This window comes from Rutilus rutilus, assembly GCF_951802725.1.
Source record: "Rutilus rutilus genome assembly, chromosome: 2".
Taxonomy (NCBI): domain Eukaryota; kingdom Metazoa; phylum Chordata; class Actinopteri; order Cypriniformes; family Leuciscidae; genus Rutilus; species Rutilus rutilus.
The window spans coordinates 49,956,284-49,980,203 of record NC_140210.1 but is presented as its reverse complement, the minus strand read 5'-3'; positions in this window follow the sequence as shown (position 1 = coordinate 49,980,203).

Below are 23,920 nucleotides of genomic sequence, written 5' to 3'. Positions count from 1 at the left end.
ATAGGCTCTAAATAAGTTGTGCTTCAGGTCAATAAATGATTAGGCTAAAACATAACCAACATCATCAGTTCACATTTTCTCTTTGTTCATCTGGCTGTTATAACTCAGTTACAGTAGCCAAAAATCTAAAGTAAAAAATGTAAGGGTCAAGAGCCCAACTAAAGCAAACACTGATCACCAAAACTTAACATTTGTTATTTTCTCCTTCAGTGATTCTGCTTGTTAACATCAGGTGTCTTCAATAATGCTCAATCATCACTCAATTATCTCATTAACTTCAACACTGCTTTTGGCACTGACCAAAAGTGATAATTTATTATTGAAAGATGATGTTGGTCCCCTTTTTTTTGTCACAGATCAGACATTATGACTTTTGTAATACATTACTAAAATTATTATTGTTTTTTTTTTAGAAACAAAAAGACATCAGGAACCAGCATATATATCTCAACAATGGTGACATGCTTCATGCTGCAATGCATGCTGGGAGCCTTGAGTGTTATACTATGGTAGCTACCAGAATGCATTGTGGCATGAAGCATGTCATCATTGTTGAGATTCGTATGCTAATTGTTGATGTCTGTTTGTGTGTCTAAAGATTTTTTTTTCCCTTAATTAAAAAAATAAAAGAATCATAATTAAGAATGTGTCATCTGTGACACAAAAGTATTGTTGGTGAAAATAATATTTTAACAACAAATAACCACTTTTAGTCAGAGAAAACAAAATTATTTTACATTATGATGCTGTAAACTATATCACCTAATCATTTTTATTTCTGGCTTTCTTTGCAACACATTGTGTGTTTTGGTATAAACTGTTATAAAGACCATAAACTCACATAACAAATCCAGAGTCAAACTGCCCAACTAAAGCAAATACTGTTCACCATAATGGTGACCAAACATTTTCAACACATCACCATCATCTAAACTTCTGTTGATTATCAATAAGAACTTCTGTAGATGAATGACAGAAATAAAGTCAGTCTGGTTAGTAATAAGTAAAGCAGCTGGTAATGCTGTTTGTGGAGTTGTTTAATCCTTCTCTGATGAAATCAACTGAAGATAAAAGAAGACATTAAATCTTTCAAGATCTCAGCAGAGGCTGTGGCTGGAAGTCAATTGTAGTTCTTGCGTTTCTCTTTTTTCTGTTCTTGATATTCCTCTTTCCTTCAGTGATTCTGCTTATTATCATCAGGTGTCACCACTAATGGTAATTCATCACTTAAGTAATCACTTAATTACCTCATTAACTTTAACACTGATTCAGTATTACTTTAATATCTGTAGAGTGGGACCATATGTTCTCTGAGCTGAGTTCATTTAACACTGGGGATTTGCTGTGTGTATACTTGATTTCTATAATAATTAATTCCTTATTTAGGCTTTTAGGGTTAACTTTGGCATATTACTCTCAAGGCTCAGTTTCCTAACCTGGGTTACACTTTCTCATATGCTTACTGCATTTCTACAAAGTAATATAAGAGTGATGACAAATAACCAACTGCAAATTCTTAACTGTTTAAGGAAAGTCACGTATGCAAATGTATACAAACACCAGCACCAAATAAGTGTTTACAGGAGTTGATCAGCATCTGTCCATCATTTGACCACCACCAAATCCACTAGAAGTGTCTCTTAATATCGTTGTTATCCTGGAAAACTCAAAATTATAATAATTATCACCTACAGAATTCAACTTTTGAATTAAAGTTTTCGACACACAGACTACACGATCTAAAATATGACTAAACAAGAAAAACAAATCTGTGTCAAATGAAACATCCACCAAAAGGAGAGAGAGAAGAAGACATTGATTTCTCACTACAGCTAAAGAATGTTTTCAGACTCGTTTTCATGTGAAATTTAAACTATTTTCTATGAAAATTATTGCGTAATACCAGTTTATCTCAGAGCATTTCTAGTTCCTCTCACACCCTCTCTAGAGTTATATTCAGACATTACTGTAAGACATTTTCATCTTTTCATTAATTTGTTTTTTGGTTTATTTAGTTGGAACCGTGTTTGTATTTACGGATAACATTGTCTTTATGGAGTTTAACATTCATAATGACACTAAAGCCGTCCTGATGTTGATTGTAGTTTGTAGTTCTGTTGTCTTTGTGTTGATGATGTTCTGGATCTGAAACTCGTCCTGAACGCCGCGGCGTCTTCACAAATCCATTCACTCCGGACAGATTAAACACTTCTAAAAAAACAACAAAAAAAAACAAACATTGATTGACATTAAATTATGTTGTTTTAAAAGTAAAAAGATTTAAACATCCTTACTCACTTCTTGCATCCTTTCACAAAGTTAGTTTACTTCTAAAACATTTTTTGAGAGAATATATCAATAAGATTATGTTTGGTTTTCTTACTTCATCAGCTTTTTTTTTCAACAAAACATAATGTTTATGCCAGTGGAATGAGAACAATATAATTAAATCAAGATATTTTCTCCGGAAACATGTCAATTCTTTTAAAAGATGTTTCTAAGGATTTAGAAAGATTTTTCTGCATGTAGACTCCAGCATCTGTCAGAAGTTGGATTTGGGTTGAAAATGATATACAGGTCCAAGCTCCAATATTGGACAGACGTCAACTTTTGGTTGGAACGAACAGCAAAGAAAAATTGTGAAATGCATGGCAGTAAAGCGTGCCATCAATGACGGATGACACCCTGAACACTGCTTGTGACTAGACAACATGTAAGCATTTTAAACACAATTTGCTTTCATTTCAATGAACATGGATTAAAGGTTCATCTGCAATTAAAATTTTTTCCATATTTTAGGACGCAAATGTTTTTCAAACAAACAAAGGTTTCTCACCTGTCTGAAGAACGTCCTGCAAATTGTCACATAATACTGCAGTCAATCAAATCAGTACAGCATACAAGAATATCACAGGCTGTTTCAGAGTCCACTTCCACTGTTCCTTCAGATGCTGTGTCACTTTTATGACAAGAGCATTTGCATTTGGAATTACAATGAGCCTTGCATTTCCCACAGGCATGCTTGTGTTTGTTAGAATCCATGGCTCATCTAGTTTGTTGATTCGTTTCAGCCGGTGCGACGATCTGGAGACATCAGATCTTTTTACCAGTCTTTATCTTGTGTGATCAGACTGTGATTTGCATATGTACGGCCCTACAGGAGCGCTCTGAGCTCATGCAGCCAATCCACTGCTCTCACACAACTAAAATTAGCATAAAATACATCTGCCCAAAACTGCAGCCACACAGACATGTACACTGAAAAAAATGTAAATGTACCTACAAATGGCAACATCTAAATCCAATGATTTTGTTCATTTCAAAAATATGATGTAATGTCACTGAATTAACCTCAATACATTGATTTATACCTGAATACTACATTATAAGGGTTACATCTATAAAGTAAGTTTTTGTAGATTATTCTCTAAAATTGTCTCTGTCATATTTTTTAAGAGGATTGTGATGGAAGAATGAATGTGATGTCAACATGCCATCATCGTTTATCTCTGTCAGGAACTGGAAGATTTGATTGTGCATTCAGTGGATGAAAGTATCTTTGAATGAATGTTTAATAAATCATTAAATAAGAACTTGAGAGTTGAGACAGTAGAAAACATTAGATCAGTGTTTGTCATTAGGTTTCTTCCGGACTGATGACCCAACACACTGTTTATTGAACAAATTTAAGTGAACCAATAATCTGAAATACTGAAGATCATTAATATTACCATAACTGCAGAGAAACAAAACATAATGTAAATATATGCGTAATAAGTAAATATCGTATAGCCAATAATTAGCCACACAAATGACAGAAACTAAGGCAAAGGGTCAATTGGTCAATACGTTTTATATATTTACTTGTATTTTGAATAATCATGTAGTTTTCCATTTGTGAGAGAATATGTGAATTTACAAGAAATGAGAATTAATGCAGCTGTTTTTAAGAAAAGCGAAACTTCCAAAGAAGTCCTTGTTGAGACCAAACAGGTTGAACCACATGTTGAACACATCGCTTCAGGGCAGCATGTTTTTTGTGTTTTCTCAGAAATATTCTAAAACTTTTGACATGCAAATCTTTGTACAAACAACTGATGTTTATCTGAGGATCACCAACGGGGTGTTAAAAATCACACAGAAGCAGTGTTAAATGTTAATGAAATAATTTAGTGATTAACTGAGTGATGATTGTACAATTATTGAAGACAGATGATGACAACGAGCAGAAACACTGAAGGAAAGAGAAACACAAGAACTACAACTGACTTCAGACACAGCCTTAGATGAAATCAACTGAAGAGAAAAGAAGACATTAAATCTGTGAAGATCTCAGCAGAGGAGGATTAAACAACTCCACAAACAGCATTACCAGCTTCACTTATTACTAACCAGACTGACTGTTTTTCTGTCAGACGTCTACAGAAGTTTTTATTGAGAATTTACAGAGGTTTAGATGTTGATGTTTTATTGAAAATGTTTGGTCACCATTATGGTGATCAGTGTTACTTTAGTTAGGCAGTTTGACTCTTGACTTCATATGTGAGTTTGTGGATTTTGTAATAGTGTTTTCCAAAACACATAAATTGTTATAAAGTAAGCCAGAAACAAAGAATATCAGATGTTTGGGTTTTGATCTGTGTTAAGAAAAATGATTGACTAACCTCATAACTGCCCAAAAGCATTTACTTGATATTGATAGTTTTACACAAATATTGTTTTGATGGCATAAAGAAATTTTGAAATTTCCTTGTTTAAAATTGTATAGTATTTATTATTAACCTTTTCATCAAATGAATCTCAACAATGGTGACATACTTAATGCTGCAATGCATGCAGGGAGTCATGAGTTTTATAAAAGTGTGGCTCCCAGCATGCATTGCGGTGTGAAGTGTGTCAGCATTATTGAGATTAATTTGCTGATTCTGTATGTCTGATCTCTGTTAATAAAGTATTATTAGAGAACAATATTATTAGTATCTGTTAAACAACAAATAATTATTTTGATCATTAGTGAAATAAATGAACCCCTCAAATGTTTCTTTATGTTGATTAAAACCTTATCATCTTCGTTCATGGTTTACTGTGCAACAAATTATGTGCTTTGGTAAACACTGTCACAAACTCGCATACAAAGACAAGAGTCCAACTGCCCAACTAATGGAAACACCGATCACCATAACGGTGACCAAACAACTAAACCTCTGTTAATTCTCAATAAGAGCTTCAGTAGGAGAAGCAGGAGATGCAGCTCTGGCAGCAGCAATATTTTGTGCTGGAGTGTATTTTTTGGCAAGACTATATATTCCAGTATACAGAAGGACTTAACTAAAATAGTGTTTAAATATAACATGAACATAAATAACACATTTGAAATTAAAAGATAACAATCCTTCCCACATTCATTATTATGCAGTGCTTCAAAATGTGAATAATGTCCAATAAAGAACACATACATTTCAATTACTGTACCCTACTCTTCTCATAAAAAAAAAAAAAAAAAAAAATACAAAGTAAATTATTTGAAAATGAAGTCATTGATAATTGAATAACGGAATTTGTAAATATAAAAAAAAAAGTCATATTAGTGTGTATCCATGTGCATTATGCTGTTGTAGGAGTGTGACCTGTAGGTGGCGCTGTTAATGTACTTTATCACACTGTCAAGGGGGAAACAGTCATTTGTAAAACTTCTTTTAAACAATGCATTGTGCTTTTCATCACTATAAGTATATACATCATTATTATTAATTGGTAATCATACATAATATGATTATTAATTCACTTTTTGCTCTGATTAAGTTATGTTTTTTTGTGCAATTATGTACTAAATGACAAAAGAAAGCAACAAATCTAGACTGCTGCAAACTCCACAAACTTTTTTTTTTTAATGAAACAAAATATCTTGTTTATGGATTGTGCTAGTTAATTGGAGATTGACAGTACAACTTAACATTGTAACGTATTTAGGAAATGTCACATACTGTGGCAAATATTAGGCTGTTCTCTGACTTAATTATTTTTTTTATTTTTTTTTGGACTCTTCAACTTCTGTAAGGATCAACAGTATTCGATTAACAAATAGACACACAAATCTGAAAAAGATAATTGATGTAATAGTATGAGTAACTAAAAACTTATCTACTGTGAGAAGTTAATCTTTAAACATGGTATGGATAGTGACCCATTCATAACAAAACTGAAAATGTGTGTACATTATCAATTTGCAAGCTGAGTTTACAGTCATTGTTGGGTTGGAAACTGAGTTTATGGAGTCTGGAGTTTGTTTACTGGATTCCTCGTGACTATGGCACTATTTATACGTAATGTTAGGGCAGATAGTGGACAGATTGGCCAATACTGCAATACATACTCATTGACGTCCTGAATAACTTTTTACATAAATCACATTCTGATTCATTCAAGGTGAAGACTATTGGGCTTATAGGACTTGAGAATTTTTCCAAATCAGCTCACTGCTTCAAAGTCTTGACATTTTCACACAAATTATGGGTTGTGAGGGCATGGAGACTTGCAATGACAAATGCAGTTGCAGTTGTCATGAAATAACTGCTGAGGAAGCTGTTTCGTGGTGTACTAGCTGTCTGGAGTGTTTTACTGCGCTATTGGAGTTCCTGCTAGCATGTAGTGAATGTGTTCAAGAAATGTAAGTAATGATTTAAATTCTGTTTTATTCACTGCTTTCAACAATATGGACATTTTTTAAATGTTCTTTCCACATTGTGCAAATGTAATCACTGTTTATTAAAAAATCAAAAGAGCAATATATCACAAATGACACTTATTATCTAGAAATAATAATAATAATAACAACAACAATAATATAGACAAAATAGAAATAATAATATAAAAAATAAGCATCCTTACAATAACAACATGATGAATTTACCAAATTCCAAATATATCTTGTATTTTCAGTTCAGTTTTTTTCACCCAATTAATTTTGTTACATTTATTGTTAAAACAATAATTTGTCTAAGAAAAAATCATACAGTAATTCACATATAATAATTGCTATATAAGAATTATATGAACATAACATGTCTTAGAAACATTCTCTGAAAAATATTTTCGGTGCATTTTAAAGCTTTAAAAGTAAGGATCTTACTTGTTTTACAAAAAATAAATAAAAATAAGACAAAAAAAAATGTTCTTTGCCTGTGTGTATGTGGAGGCATGATAAACATTTGATGTCAATATGAAATCTTTTCCCCCTTATAGATCTCAGTAAATGGAGTTCTGGAGGCGATGCAGCGTCAGGACGGGTTACAGCTCCTGAGGAGAATATCATCCTGTTCAGAAAGACAATGTTATCTGTACAAATACCATTTCAGGCAAACACTTAAAGGGATAGTTCACCCAAAAATAAAAATTCTGTCAGTAACAGAGGTGGAGATTCCAGGGGTCAGAAAGTAAAAGTCATGCCATATATTTATTCCACCCATGAACTCACACAGCAAAAACTCCAGTGTTAAATGAACTCTCCTGGGAGTTTATTTGGCTCCAGACTCAAGAGTGTTAAAGTTAATGAGCTAATTAAGTGATTGATTGAGTGATGATTGACCATTATTGAAAACACCTGATGTTAACAAGCAAAATCACTGAAGGAGAAAAATCACAATTTTAGTCACCATTATGGAGATCAGTGTTCGATTTAGTTGGGCATTTGACCTTCAAATGATTATCTTTAGATTTTGTTTGGCTGATGATCTGAGTTATTACAGCCAGATGAACAAAAAGAAAAGTTGATCAGGTGGTGTTGGTTATATTTGAACATAATCATAATTTGATCTGAATCACTGAACTCATTTAGAGCCTAATCTCTGACTTAAATGTATATTGGTCATTACAACATCACAGTAATTCTACAGATTAAGTTCCAGATTTTTCAATATAATTCAAATTATTTCTTAAAAGTTGTTCTGATAAAGAAAAAGACAATCTTTCTTTAAGGCACACACAGACATCAAGATTCAGTGTATGAATCTCAACAATGGTGACAAAAAGAATATTCAATTAGGAAAACAAGACAATTCAGATCATAATTTATTCATACCGCAATGCATGATGGGAGCCATGGATGAGTTTTGATTGGTGGCACCCAGAATGCACAGCAACATGCTTTATTATTGTCACCATTGTTGAGAATCATAGGCTGATTCTTGGTGTCAGTGTGTCCAAATAATATAATTTTTCAAAGTCTTTTGATCAGAACAACTTTCAAGAAATCTTTCTGATTACATTGAAAATGATTAACATGGCATAATATTAGAATCACAGGCAGCTATAATCAACAAGGTAAACTTAACTCTCTAAATGAGTTTTGTGATTCAGGTCAAATTATGATTATGTCAAAACATAACCAACACCACCTGATCAACATTTCTCTTTGTTCATCTGAGAGTTATAACCCAGATACAACAGCCAAACAAAATCTAAAGTTATTAGTTTAAGGGTCAAGAGCCCAACTAAAGCAAACACTGATCACCATAATGGCAACTTAAAAAAGAGATTTTCTCCTTCAGTAATTCTGCTTGTTAACATCAGGTGTTTTCAATAATGCTCAATCATCACTCAAACAATTACTTAATTATCTCATTAACTTTAACACTCTTGAGTCTGGAGCCAAATAAACTCACAGGAGAGTTCATTTAACACTGGAGTGTTTGCTGTGTGAGTTCATGGGTGGAATAAATATATGGCAGGACTTTTACTTTCTGACCCCTGGACTCTCCACCTCTGTGAGTTTGTTAGAGCTCATTGTTCAATGGGAAAGAGAAACTGAAACTTACTTTGATGTTGTATAAGTATCAGTGATATAATAATCTTAGTTATGTTATCCAGCTGATATTGTCTAAATAAGCCTGTGATAAGTGGTGATGCTAAACATTAAAAAAATGAAATGCTGTAGGTCTAATTAAATTATGTTGCCTATACCTTGAACAAATTTCTATAAATGGCGATAGTTTAATTGAATATGTGTATAATACAACCAAGTGCAATATAAAAATATGAAGGTATTATTAATTTAGTTAAATCGTAGCCTAATTTAAAAGTGCTAAATACATTGGATGTGTTAGATAAATAGGCTACCATGACTGACATTTGCACTTCACAACACACAATGGGCCTGTCCTTTGTTTTGTTTACATGTAAATGTGTTTTAAACAAACTTTTACCTGCTGTATGTTTCATCTTGAACCAAACAGCTGAATGCATAAGTTTGCATACACCCACTCTGTCTTCTTGTGATTTCACAGCAAAATCCCCCAGTGTTAAATTAACACTGAGAGTGTGAATTATATAAACTCTGAGCAGAGTGATAAATGAACACTGAAGCAGTGTTAAAGTTAATGAGATAATTAAGTGAATAATTGAGTGATGATTGACCATTATTGAAAACACCTGATGTTAACAAGCAGAATCTCTGAAGGAGAAAATCACACATTGTAAGCCACCATTATGGAGATGGGTGTTTGCTTTAGTTGGGCTCTTGACCCTTATATGTTTATGTTAGATTTTGTTTGTCTTCTGTTGTTGATTTATAACAGTCAAATGAACAAAGAGACAATGTGATCTGATGGTGTTGGTTATGTTTTGACATAATCATGTTGTGATCTGAAAATGAAACTTATTGAGATAATTTGGTATAACTTGATAATTACAGCAGCTCTGTGATTCTACAGTATATGATTTTCAGAATTTTTTATATAATCCAAAATAATTAATAAACATTGGTCTGATCAAAAGACTTTTAAATACATTTATTTAGAAACACAGACATCAATAATCAGCCTGTGAATCTCAACAATGGTGACAATAATAAAGCATGTTGTAGTGGCTGCCACCAATCACAACTCATTAATGGCTCCCATCATGCATTGCGGTATGAATACATTATGGACTGAATTGTTTTCCTAATTGTATATTCTGCTCATCACCATTGTTGAGATGCATAGACTGAATCTTGATGTCTGTGTGTGCCTAAAAGCAAGATTTTCTTTTTTGTTTATAGAAATCCTTTGTACTATATCTAAAATTCTAGATATGCAGAATCACAGTTATGCTGTAATCAAAAACATAAATCTAAGTCAGAAATAAGGGTCTCAATGAGTTCAGTGAAGCTAATCAAGTTCAAATGATGATTGCCATAACATAACCATCAGATCAATTTTTTTTCTTTGTTCATCTGGCTGTTATAACCAGAGGTGGAGAGTCCAGGGGTCAGAAAGTAAAAGTCCTGCCATATATTTATTCCACCCATGAACTCACACAGCAAACACTCCAGTGTTAAATGAACTCTCCTGTGAGTTTATTTGGCGCCAGACTCAAGAGTGTTAAAGTTAATGAGATAATTAAGTAATTGTTTGCATGATGATTGAGCATTATTGAAAACACCTGATGTTAACAAGCAGAATTACTGAAGGAGAAAATCTCTTTTTTAAGTTGCCATTATGGTGATCAGTGTTTGCTTTAGTTGGGCTCTTGACCCTTAAACTAATAACTTTAGATTTTGTTTGGCTGTTGTATCTGGGTTATAACTCTCAGATGAACAAAGAGAAACGTTGATCAGGTGGTGTTGATTATGTTTTGACATAATCATAATTTGATCTGAATCACAAAACTCATTTAGAGAATTAAGTTTACCTTGTTGATTATAGCTGCCTGTGATTCTAATATTATGCCATGTTAATCATTTTCAATGTAATCGGAAAGATTTCTTGAAAGTTGTTCTGATCAAAAGACTTTTAAAAAATATATTATTTGGACACACTGACAGCAAGAATCAGCCTGTGATTCTCAACAATGGTGACAATAATAAAGCATGTTGCAGTGCATTCTGGGTGCCACCAATCAAAACTCATCCATGGCTCCCATCATGCATTGCGGTATGAATAAATTAGGCTTGTTTGAGATGCGCCTAGCCTCGCCTGAAATGTAGTCGAGAGTAGGCGGCTGCAGTGAGAGGAGGAGTGAAAAAAGCACAGGCAAGCCGGACAGATCTCTCTTCTCGCAGTGGATCAGACACCTGTGAGATCAAAGATGGATATCGCGGGATTCACGCTGGTGCACAGTGTTGCTAATAAACTAGATGGAATTTAAGTTCTGTTGCTTTTATATGAAAATAAATATAATGAACAAGACACCCAAAGTAGCCTACTTACTTAACTCCATTCCAAGTATGTTTATCAATCTTTTTTTCTTTAATACCTGACATATGTGTTTTTTTTTTTTATATAAAAATTAAATTGCATAACCCATAGAAATCGCACTGTCGGATAGTTTGGGAATATTCACACATAACGTATACACAAAAAAACATGATATCAGAGTTTTAAAATCAAACATTTTAAAAGAGAACAATACATCACGGTTGTTTAACCAATGAGCATGAAGCTGTGTCGTCAGTAAGTCGTTTCCCATCATGCTTTTGATCAGTGCAGTCAGTGGAGAGCAACTGCGCTCGACTGCAGAATCCGACACGTGCGCCTTGCAGTCGCGAGAGTTTTTTGACATACGTCAGCATGACATCAGAGCAAGGCGGACCGCACTCGGACACATTTCTAACCGGCATGCGTCTCGCGCTGATCACCGGTGATCGATTCTGCTTAGATTTTGCTCATCTCAAACAAGCCTATTATGATCTGAATTGTCTTGTTTTCCTAATTGAATATTCTTTTTGTCACCATTGTTGAGATTCATACACTGAATCTTGATGTCTGTGTGTGCCTTAAAGAAAGATTTTCTTTTTCTTTATCAGAACAACTTTTAAGAAATAATTTGAATTATATTGAAAAATTTGGAAATTAATCTGTAGAATTACTGTGATGTTGTAATGACCAATATACATTTAAGTCAGAGATTAGGCTCTAATTGAGTTCAGTGATTCAGATAAAATTATGATTATGTTCAAATATAACCAACACCACCTGATCAACTTTTCTTTTTGTTCATCTGGCTGTAATAACTCAGATCAACAGCCAAACAAAATCTAAAGATAATCATTTGAAGGTCACATGCCCAACTAAATCGAACACGGATCTCCATAATGGTGACTAAAATTGTGATTTTTCTCCTTCAGTGATTTTGCTTGTTAACATCAGGTGTTTTCAATAATGCTCAATCATCACTCAGTCAATCACTTAATTAGCTCATTAACTTTAACACTCTTGAGTCTGGAGCCAAATAAACTCACAGGAGAGTTCATTTAACACTGGAGTGTTTGCTGTGTGAGTTCATGGGTGGAATAAATATATGGCAGGACTTTTACTTTCTGACCCCTGGAATCTCCACCTCTGCCCTTTTGTCATTCCAAGGGTTTCCAGGGCCGACACGCTATGCCATCACAAGGGTCCAGAACATGGATTCCGTGTTCAATCTGTTTTTTACGGAGGAGATGATTGACCTCATTGTCAGCATGACTTGTGTCAACACATACATGTTTGTACAGTCATACAAACATGTATGACTATGCCTTGTGATGGCATAGCGCGTCGGCCCTGGAGTCACGCCTCTGGCAGGCTGAAGAAAGGGAGTTGTCTCCGCGTTAGTGGAAAACCACACTTCGCCGTTTCTCCCAATCCACCCAGATCCAGGATCCTCCGAATCCTCCTCGCCTTCAGTGGAAGCTAGAGAGGATGATGAGGGTGCCACATCCAAATCAGGATCTGACTCTCCTGAGTCTGTGGTGTCAGAGGGAGAAGACGATATATCCTGCAGCTCGCTGGAGGGGTCAGGCTGCATAATCATCTCTAAAACTTCACTACAAGTCAAGCCCTTTCTCATGTTGCTTGCTGCTCTTCTCACCATCAAATGACCAGCAGACTTGCATGCACGCGTTTAAATCCACTTGCTTTGTTTTTGTTTAGTCTGCATTTCTCACCATCAAAAGGCAGCAGATGCATAAATACACTTAATTTGTTTTTGTTTACTCCATGTAGTTCTGAGAGCTGCGGTGCATATTTTGATTTTCTCAGACGGATCAAGGTGAGTTCACACACACACACACACACACACACACACACACACACACACACACACACACACACACACACACACACACACACACACTTTATTATGCTATTATACTCCTTATAAACTCCATATAACTCCATGTAAAAGCCAGAAACTAAGCTTTTTTTTTGCACAGGCCTATCTAAAGGGTTAATGGTTCCACCTGGTTATCAACAGTAAAAATTACAAATTTTACCTCTTCCCAACAGGGAAAACCACCAACAATCAAAAATGCATGATTATATGGTGTCACGGCTTTGCAATCAAAAAATGTGGTTATAATGGAAGTCAATGGGGCAAAAGCAGCAACGAACAGTAAATGAGGGAGAAAAAGTTAAAATCTGATGCTGCACAAAAACTAACAATGCATCAAGACCAGTGTTGTTTCTAATTTTTGACATGTCCAAGACTGTGATAAAAGGTAAAAAAAAATCCAGTCCACAATTACATTTTATATTGAAAATGAGTAATTTTGTGTTCCCCCCCCCCCCCCAAATCAGTGACATCATTTACGAATTTGGCAATTAAAGAGTTAAAATCCAGATTTTTTTTTAAACATTTAATATTTTTGAGCAGGACTGAGGTTGATTAATAGATTAATGCAAAAAAATTTGAAAAAAATATTTATCTGATACATTTTTACAGCAGTTTAAAGTAGTGGCTGTTTTCAGCCACGAAACATAACGAAAAGTAGTAAATTCTAACAATGCACAAGGGTTAACAACACAACCCTTTATTGTCTTGTAAAGGATACACAAACAATGTTCAGTATATTCCTGAAATTATGTAAATAGTGTTCGAAGAAAGCACAGTGTTAAAAGCCACAGTTTGTGTATGCGAGGGCTGTGTGTTATTCTAGACTGAATGCAAATGAATCTTCCTCGGAGCTGCTGAAAAATAAGGCAAATTAGTTACTTTGTTGTGTATTTGTTGCTTTTTTGACCCTGTTGAATCAACTAAGCTGAACAAATAAATGGTTATATATAAAAATAATAAAAAGTAATAAAAATACTTTTGTATTAGTTTAACATTAGGGTTAACTTGGGCTGACTCTTTTACTCCGCGGTGGATTTGCATATCGTTAGCCTCATAGCATAATTGCCTAAGTTGAAATTTGAAATATGTTCAAATAAGTTGCCATTGAAATATGACTTAGGCAATTATGCTGAGCCTAACAATATGTGATACAGATGCAACATGTAAAGTAGTGAGATGAAACACTGATTATTTTTCTAATCCAAGGTTCCTGCTTTCAAAACATTGTCAAAAGGCACATTAAAGAGAAAATTGTTATAATTTACTCACCCTTTTGCAGAGGTGGAGATTCCAGGGGTCAGAAAGTAAAAGTCTTGCCATATGTTTATTCCACCCATGAACTCAAACAGCAAAAACTCCAGTGTTAAATGAACTCTCCTGGGAGTTTATTTGGCTCCAGACTCAAGAGTGTTAAAGTTAATGAGCTAATTAAGTGATTGATTGAGTGATGATTGACCATTATTGAAGACACCTGATGTTAACAAGCAGAATCACTGAAGGAGAAAAATCACAATTTTAGTCACCATTATGGAGATCAGTGTTCGATTTAGTTGGGCATTTGACCTTCAAATGATTATCTTTAGATTTTGTTTGGCTGTTGATCTGAGTTATTACAGCCAGATGAACAAAAAGAAAAGTGGATCAGGTGGTGTTGGTTATATTTGAACATAATCATAATTTGATCTGAATCACTGAACTCAATTAGAGCCTAATCTCTGACTTAAATGTATATTGGTCATTACAACATCACAGTAATTCTACAGATTAAGTTCCAGATTTTTCAATATAATTCAAATTATTTCTTAAAAGTTGTTCTGATAAAGACAAAGAAAATCTTTCTTTAAGGCACACACAGACATCAAGATTCAGTGTATGAATCTCAACAATGGTGACAAAAAGAATATTCAATTAGGAAAACAAGACAATTCAGATCATAATTTATTCATACCGCAATGCATGATGGGAGCCATGGATGAGTTTTGATTGGTGGCACCCAGAATGCACTGCAACATGCTTTATTATTGTCACCATTGTTGAGAATCACAGGCTGATTCTTGGTGTCAGTGTGTCCAAATAATATAATTTTTCAAAGTCCTTTGATCAGAACAACTTTCAAGAAATCTTTCTGATTACATTGAAAATGATTAACATGGTATAATATTAGAATCACAGGCAGCTATAATCAACAAGGTAAACTTAACTCTCAAAATGAGTTTTGTGATTCAGGTCAAATTATGATTATGTCAAAACATAACCAACACCACCTGATCAACGTTTCTCTTTGTTCATCTGAGAATTATAATCCAGATACAACAGCCAAACAAAATCTAAAGTTATTAGTTTAAGGGTCAAGAGCCCAACTAAAGCAAACACTGATCACCATAATGGCAACTTAAAAAAGAGATTTTCTCCTTCAGTAATTCTGCTTGTTAACATCAGGTGTTTTCAATAATGCTCAATCATCACTCAAACAATCACTTAATTATCTCATTAACTTTAACACTCTTGAGTCTGGAGCCAAATAAACTCACAGGAGAGTTCATTTAACACTGGAGTGTTTGCTGTGTGAGTTAATGGGTGGAATAAATATATGGCAGGACTTTTACTTTCTGACCCCTGGACTCTCCACCTCTGCCCTTTTGTCATTCCAAACCTGTATGATTTCCAAAATTTGCCTTCAAGTGGTTCATGTTTAAAATCAGATCATTGACAAAAAGAACTTCATGTACTTGTTTGTTTGGGAAACCTGGTTTAAAATATGTTCAGCATTTGAGAGATTGATTTGTTTAGATAAAGAAATGTATGTTTCTATAGAACCATTTATACATTCCATATTTGCATAAACAAACTCTGTGGACTTATTCAAACTATGAGATAATTTTACAGTGTAGAAACAATGGATTCATCTATTCACACCGGTCATGAATATTAGACATGCTGAAGTTTGAAATGAAGAGCAGTTTGATGATGATTTTGGTCACTTTGGTCAAACTTGGGCTTTAAACATTGAAGGTGAATGTGAAGCTGCCCACTAAGCAAAATGATGTCCAAAAGACGTCTTTTCAACGTCTTTGTCACACAATCGGACGTTGAAAAGACGTCCACTGAGGGTCTAGAATGAACGTTGTTATGGCGTCTTTTTTTGACGTGTTCTGCACGTCCGATATAGACGTTCATTGAACCTTCGTACAAGCTTAAAACTAGGTCAGATGTGGCCATTGTGGACATATTTCAACATCATTTATTGTCTTATTTAGACATAATTTGACTATTGTTGTCAGATGATCTTAGTGAGAATAAACAGAGGTTTAGATGTTGATATTTGTTTCATTTGAAGTGTCACCATTGTGGTGATCAGTGTTTGCTTTAGTTGGGCTCTTGGTCCCCGTTCCTTTTACTTTAACTTTTATTTGACTGCTTTAACTGTGTGTTTGTAAAACACAAATGTTGTGGCAGAGAAAGCCAATAATAAGTAAGATCAGCTGTTTTCAGCTTATGGTTGATGATATCATAACAAAAAAAGCATCAAATGTTGTCATATTCATAACCACCAACCTTGTGGAACTGCAATATTGGTGCGAAAAGCATTAAAACATATTTCCAGGTATATAAAGAATGTGCACATGATGTTTTGAGCAAATGTATCATATAGTCACACACATACATCAAGATTTTGCACATGATTCACAACAATGGTGACAATTTAAAAAAAAGCTTCATGCTGCAATGCATGATGGGTAGCTTTCATAGTATAAAACTCATCCTTGATTCTCAAGGTTTTTTTTTTTTTTTTTGTCACCGTTGTTGTGAATCATATCCAAAATCTTGATGTCTGTGTGTGACTATATGATACATTTGGTCAAAACATCATGTGCACATGCTTTATATACCTTCAAATAAGTGATCATTTTAAAGCTTTTTGCACCAATATTGCAGTTTCACAAGGTTGGTGGTTATGAATGCCAAAACATCAGACAACTAGTTTTAACCTTGTACGAAGGTTCGATGAAAGTCTATATTGGACGTGCAGAACACGTCAAAAAAATACGTCATAACATCTTTCGTTCTAGACCCTCAGTGGACGTCTTTTCAACGTCATTTTTGTGACAAAGACGTTGAAAAGACGTCTTTTGGACATCATTTTGCTTAGTGGGTGTGGTCGTCGTTGCAAACCCACTTTTTGAGTTTCGAAAATTTTCACTTCGAAAGTATGCATTATGGCAAATATGAAGATCTAAGATGATATAAAGGTCTAAGGAGAGAGAAAAAACATAGTAATTTCATAGTAAATAGTAATTTTGTAATCTCCTTTAAAGCAAATGTACCATGTTTTTAGAAATGTGATCTTTGTATTCATTGAATTCATTAATTCGTCCAAATTTGAATGTTAATTTGAATTTTATCAGGAAGCATTGACAAAATCTGTTTTGTTTTTTTCCTCATTGGATGAACAGAGAACGGTCATATAATCTTCTGACACGCATAGTTATGTGTAGTCAGTCTAGTTGGGTGAAGAAACTCATATCAGGTGAGTCTCTCTTTACTTAAATGAGAATTAAATGCTTTAGTGTTTCTATCAATCTACACGTTTTTGCAGTTTTGTCATTAATATCTGAAAAATGAAAATAAGACATATTTTGCAACATATTTAATTTAAATGGAACATACATGAAAATGAAATTAAGACATCTTTTGCAACATCTATTTAAAATGTAACATACAAAAATCTTAACTGTAGATATCTGTGAAATAATCTGAGAATTTACAATTTATATTTATGACACAAGTCAATAATCTGAGTTTGAGGGATGGACGAGACTGTTGGGAATGTTGGGATTATCCATGCCGGGTTGTGTCAATCTAAGAAAAATAGGGAGAAGGGGGAACTGAGGAAATTGCACATATTGTGTGGAAAGTTGTATTTGAATTTGAGGAAGGAAAACACTGGACTTGGTTTCATATTTCCTCATTAGAATGATGGACAGATAACTTCACTATCATCTCAACACACACAAACTTGATATATCATGATATAATCACTGTGATCATCACCCGACACGACTGACTGAAGAAAAAGTTTGTTTGTTGAGATGATATAGAGAAGTTTTATACAAAATGACATGGTGCATTATCCTGCTGGAAGTAGGACTGGGCGATATATATCGTGAGATTGTTATGCACATCTCGTCAGTAAAGCCGGTTAATTGATTAGTAGTAAATCGCCATCACCTGCTTTCAGATGGAGCGGCATTTACTACAAAGAGCCGTAGTTAACTGACAAGCTGAGCCATATCGCATTAATATAGCGATAATTAATGCGATATGGCTCAGCTTGTCAGTTAACTACGGCTATTTCACAGCAAAAACTCCCGTGTTAATTTAACACTCCTGGGAGTGTATGAGTCCACACTCAAGACTGTTGAAGGTAATGAGATAATTAAGTGATTAATTTAGTGATGATTGATCATTATTGAAGACACCTGATGTTAACAAGCAGAATCTCTGAAGGAGAAAATCTCAAATTGTAAGCCACCGTTATGGTGATGGGTGTTTGCTTTAGTTGGGCTCTTGACCCTTATATTATTAACTTTAGATTTTGTTTGGCTGCTGTATCTGAGTTATAACTGCTAGAAGAACAAAGAAAAAAAGTGATCTGTTGGTTATATTATGACAATCATCATTTGAACTATGTTTTTGATTTATGTTGTTGTTTACAGCATAACTGTGATTCTGCATAAATATCCAGAATTTTAGATATAAAATAAAGGATTTCTTAAAAATTGTTTAAAAAAAAAGAAAATTATTTTAGGCACACACAGACGTCAAGTTTCAGTCAATGCATCTCAACAATGGTGACGAGAAGAATATTCAATTAGGAAAAGTAAATTACATAGACAATTCAGATCATAATTTATTCATACCGCAATGCATGATGGGAGCCATTAATGAGTTGTGATTGGTGGCAGCCACTGCAACATGCTTTATTATTGTTACCATTGTTGAGATTCACAGGCTGATTATTGATATCTGTGTTTCTAAATAAATTCATTTGAAAGTGTTTTGATCAGAACGATATTTATTAAATATTTTGGATGCTAAGAAAAATACTGATAATCATATGCTGTAGAATCACAGAGCTGCTGCTAACAAGTTAAACCAAACTACATCAATAAGTTTCATTTTTCAGATCATAGCAAGATTATGTTAAAAAATAACCAACACTATCAGATCACACTTTTCTTTGTTCATTTGACTGTTATAAATCAATAACAGCAGACAAACAATATTTAAACTGAATGTATAAGGGTTAAGAGCCCAACTAAAGCAAACACCCATCGCCATAACGGTAACTTACAATTTGAGTGATTCTGCTTGTTAACATCAGGTGTCTTCAATAATGCTCAATCATCACTAAATTATTCACTTAATTATCTCATTAACTTTAACACTCTTGAGTGTTAATTTAACACTGGAGTTAAATGCCGCTCCATCTGAAAGCAGGTGATGGCGATTTACTACTAATCAAGGAACCGGCTTTACTGACGAGATGCGCATAACAATCTCACGATATATATCGCCCAGCCCTATTGCCACATGTCAGCCAAGAGCAAAGAAATGAATCAGACAACCAACTAATTAGTGAAATCAGCTGACTGAGTTCATGGGTGGAATAAACATATGGCAGGACTTTTACTCTTTGGCCCCTGGATTACCCACCTCTGGTTATAGTTGAGTAATTTGGGCTTTGACCTGGTCAGGACTCTTTTTAAGGATAACACTTAATGAATAACTCCAGAGCAAAAAACAACAGAGCATTATTTAATTGGACCACTGATTTGTCTAAACCCCAGTGAGGAGTAGGTTTAGGTGAGGGGTAGGTTTAGGGGCGGGGTCAAGGGTAGGTCATTTGTACGAATTAGCCAATTAGCCACCTCATAAACTATGAGAACTTGATCAAGTTTTTTTCTTCCTTTATTGCATTCTGCTTGACAATAACGATATTAAAAGTCTCAATTTGAACTCTGATCCAAAATTCTGCAGAATATTTTATATGTGTGTTTGAAACAAAGAGAAAACAGCTTTTTATAGGGGTCTTGCATCAATGCAATGGATAATTTGTTTATTCTCTATCTGTAAAGGAAACTATTCCTCTGAACATCTGTAAAGGAAACTATTCCTCTGAACTGGTTTGTGGATTAACAGAAATAAACTGACAATGGCTTCCTTTCATAAAGGTGAGTATTCTTCTTGTGTTTAAAAGTTGGCTCTCATTGCCCCAAAAACCTTATGAACTGTGAACATATGATGAATGTAGTTTTCTCAGACTCAATCCGATACAATTTTTCTTCATATTTCAGGTTTTATAAAAACTCATCCTCTCATCTCTGTTATTCTGTGTAAGTCTAAACAGTGTTTTTTGCTTTTTGTCTGTATGCTGATGTAATGAATCAGATCTGGTTTATCCTTCACATCACTTCACACAGTAAATTCCCCGGTGTTAAATTAACACCGCTCTGTGTTTATATGTGAACCACCAGCAGGGTGTTAAAAGTAACACTGATGCAGTGTTAGATTTAATTAGATAATTTAGTGATTCATTGAGTGATGATTGTTTGATTATTGAAGACACCTGCTGTTAACAAGCAGAATCACTGAAGAAAAGAGAAACATAATAACTACAACTGACTTCAACCACAGCTTAATGTGAAATCAACTTAAAGACATTACATCTTTATTTCAAACCAGACTGACTTCTTTTTCTGTCATTCATCTGCAGAAGCTCTTTTTGAGAATTAGCAGAGGTTTAGATGTTAATGATTTATTGAAAATGTTTTTTTTTTTATTGAATGTGCAATCTTAGCTTTTTATATCAGTTTGTGTTTTTTGTAACCGTGTTAACAAAACACTTACTTTGTTGTAAGGAAACAATATACAAAAATGATCAAGTTATATAGTTTTATTATAAAGAACTGTTTGACTAAACGTATAACTGACCAAATTATTGGTTATTAACAGAGGTGTATTAGTCCAGGGGTCAGAAAGTAAAAGTCCTGCCATATGTTTATTCCACCCATGAGCCAGGAGAACACTGAGGAGAGTTCATTTAACACTGGGGATTTTGCTGTATGTGTGGAATAAACATATGGCAGGACTTTTACTTTCTGACCCCTGGACTAAACACCTCTGCAAGTCACTCAAGCACAAATTATTGTTTGCATGTTAGGATCCGTTTGGGAGATATTACTTTTCTTTCTGTTGAAACCTCTAGAATTCCTGAATCATTTGGTCATTCATGCAAAAATGTATATTAATCAGAGCAAGTGAGCGGAGTGGAGCGGTGAGAATCTCCGCTCATCGCTCACTGAACTGTTCACCCCTCCGCTCCCCCGCTCAAAGCTACATCAGGCCGCTCCGCTCATTTTCGCTCAGCGCTCAACGCAGTTTGCTTCGCGCTCCACTCAAATCACCCCCCGCTCGCTCCAAAAAAGGAAAAAAATCTACATGTATATCACTTGTAGCGGTCCCCAACCTTTTTTGCGCCACAGACCGGTTTAAAATCAGACAATATCAGACACGGACCGGCCTTCAAGGTGTGTGGCGGATAAATACAACAAAAATGATTAAAATGATACGACTGGCATAAAAACTGGGGTATTTTTTTAAATAGCCTTTAATAATAAACGTGAATCCAATGTGTAGGCCTACTCGCAACTTTATTAACAGCGTCCTCTAACATCGCGCAGGCAAATGAGAAAGTCTGAAAACAAACAAAATGCCCCCAAAAGAAAAAAAAATCTCTATGTTTTCAGTGCTGATGCATTCACGTAACATGTAAGGGCACCTAAAAGCTGTCACAACGAACCGGCAAAATGATTATGAATATGTAAAATATAGCAGAAGACATTTTAATTTTTTTTTTTATGTCTGTCGGCTGGAAAGATGCTGACTCGTGATCTTCGCAGTAGTGAACGCGCCTGAGAGAAATGCACATTTCATACGGGAGAGCAGTCTGTTTTCTTTCGTTTTGAATTGTTCTGTTTAAAAGTAGACATTTCAAGCTTTATATATATGTCTCAGGTGTGTGAGGCAAGTAGGCTATACGCTGAGTTTCGGTTCATTCATGAGACAAACTCCAGGTTCACGCCGGCGCCTTCGTATCGTGGTTATCTATTTTCTAATATATTTACTTCTTATTAAATCCAGACAATTGGTTGATGAAACCTTGATTAAAATTAAGATACAATTAATACAAAACAAAATTAAATTTAAAGACAGGCTTTGTGCTTTCTGTTTGAGGTCTGAGTGAAAGGTTTAAAGCAGTCTTAGTGCCGCTTTCAGAGCGCTCACGTCCGTAACGGAGAACTGTCCCGTCCATAACATTTTTTTTTATTTTATTTTTATAAATATCTAAATAAATGTGACTTATAGTCCAGTGCGAGGCTAGGCCTATGTTTTTTCTTCTTCATGGCACATTTTTTGACTGATGCGCCTTATAGGCTACTCCGGAGCGACTTATATTGATAGGCTACACCTGTCTGAATTCTCATTTTACTTTTTGAACTCCATTATTGAGCCGAGTTTTGCCTGAAAATAGTCTACTGTTGATGACTGTGCAAGACAAACGGATTCAGGGTCAGTCTTGACTGAGCATGCTTCAGACTTGTGGTGTGAGCGGAGCGGAGCGGAGCGAAATTGGAGCGGGAAATGCGACGCTCCGTCCTTTTGAAATTGCCGCTCTGTCCAAGATCCGCCCGCTCACGCTCCCCGCTCGCTCCCGCTCCACTCCGCTCACATGCTCTGATATTAATACAACTACAATGTGATTGATTTATCTGTGTAGAGAAACCACTCAAAACAACAACCACTTCATTTCATTCTGCTCTTCACATAAAGCTGCTGTTTAACTTCAGAAGATTTGGAATATGACACACACATCATACTTCATATAGATACTGTAGTGCTGCAGTGGAGCTTTTTTGTTAGTTTGAACAGAAAAGACTTGAGAGTTTCATAATGTGGACAAGATGTGTGAGAATAATAATAATTTCTAGGATAGACAATACAATATTCTATGAAAGAAAAAGTCAAGATGACAGAACTTCCATTTTTGGTTGAACTATTATTTTAAGTACAAGCTTATATTTATATATGTTTATTTATATTGTATTGTGTCCTAAACATGTTGATTCATTTGTATTTATAATAATAATTTTTTAGATGTCTTAAGACTGTACTTGGCCTTTTCAACTGTCTCACCGGTGACGACTGCAATAGGTAATGTACACTGAAAAACAAAATGTTTTGTCATTTCAACTTAGAAAAATGTACTTCATGTGGAAACATCTACAATAACTGGTTGAAATGTTGAAATGAAATAGATTATTCAACATTACTGATTATAACTGATTTCAACCAACCTAAAAAAAAACAAGGTTTTATTGAAGCATATCTGTCAGTAGATATAACCTGTGAGCCTGTAGATATAGCCAATAAAATAAAGTAACACACAAATTGGACAGGAAATAGGCATATATTAAAATATTAAATATGAATATCTTATTCTTCATTCAGCTCTGAACAGAATCAGATTTAACAGATTTTTTACAGTGCTACAGCGCTATTATTATCAGAGCATGTGAGCAGAAAGCAGGGAGAGGACGAGTGAACGAGAGGAGAGTCTCATTTACCAGCGTTGCCCAGCACTGCTACACACACCATGTTAAAGCACAGAAGATTTACAAACAGAAACAAGTCCAGAGAAACTTTGCTTTTACACACACCGCGGAGAGCACAAACTCACATATACATACACACACACACACACACACACACACACACACACACACCG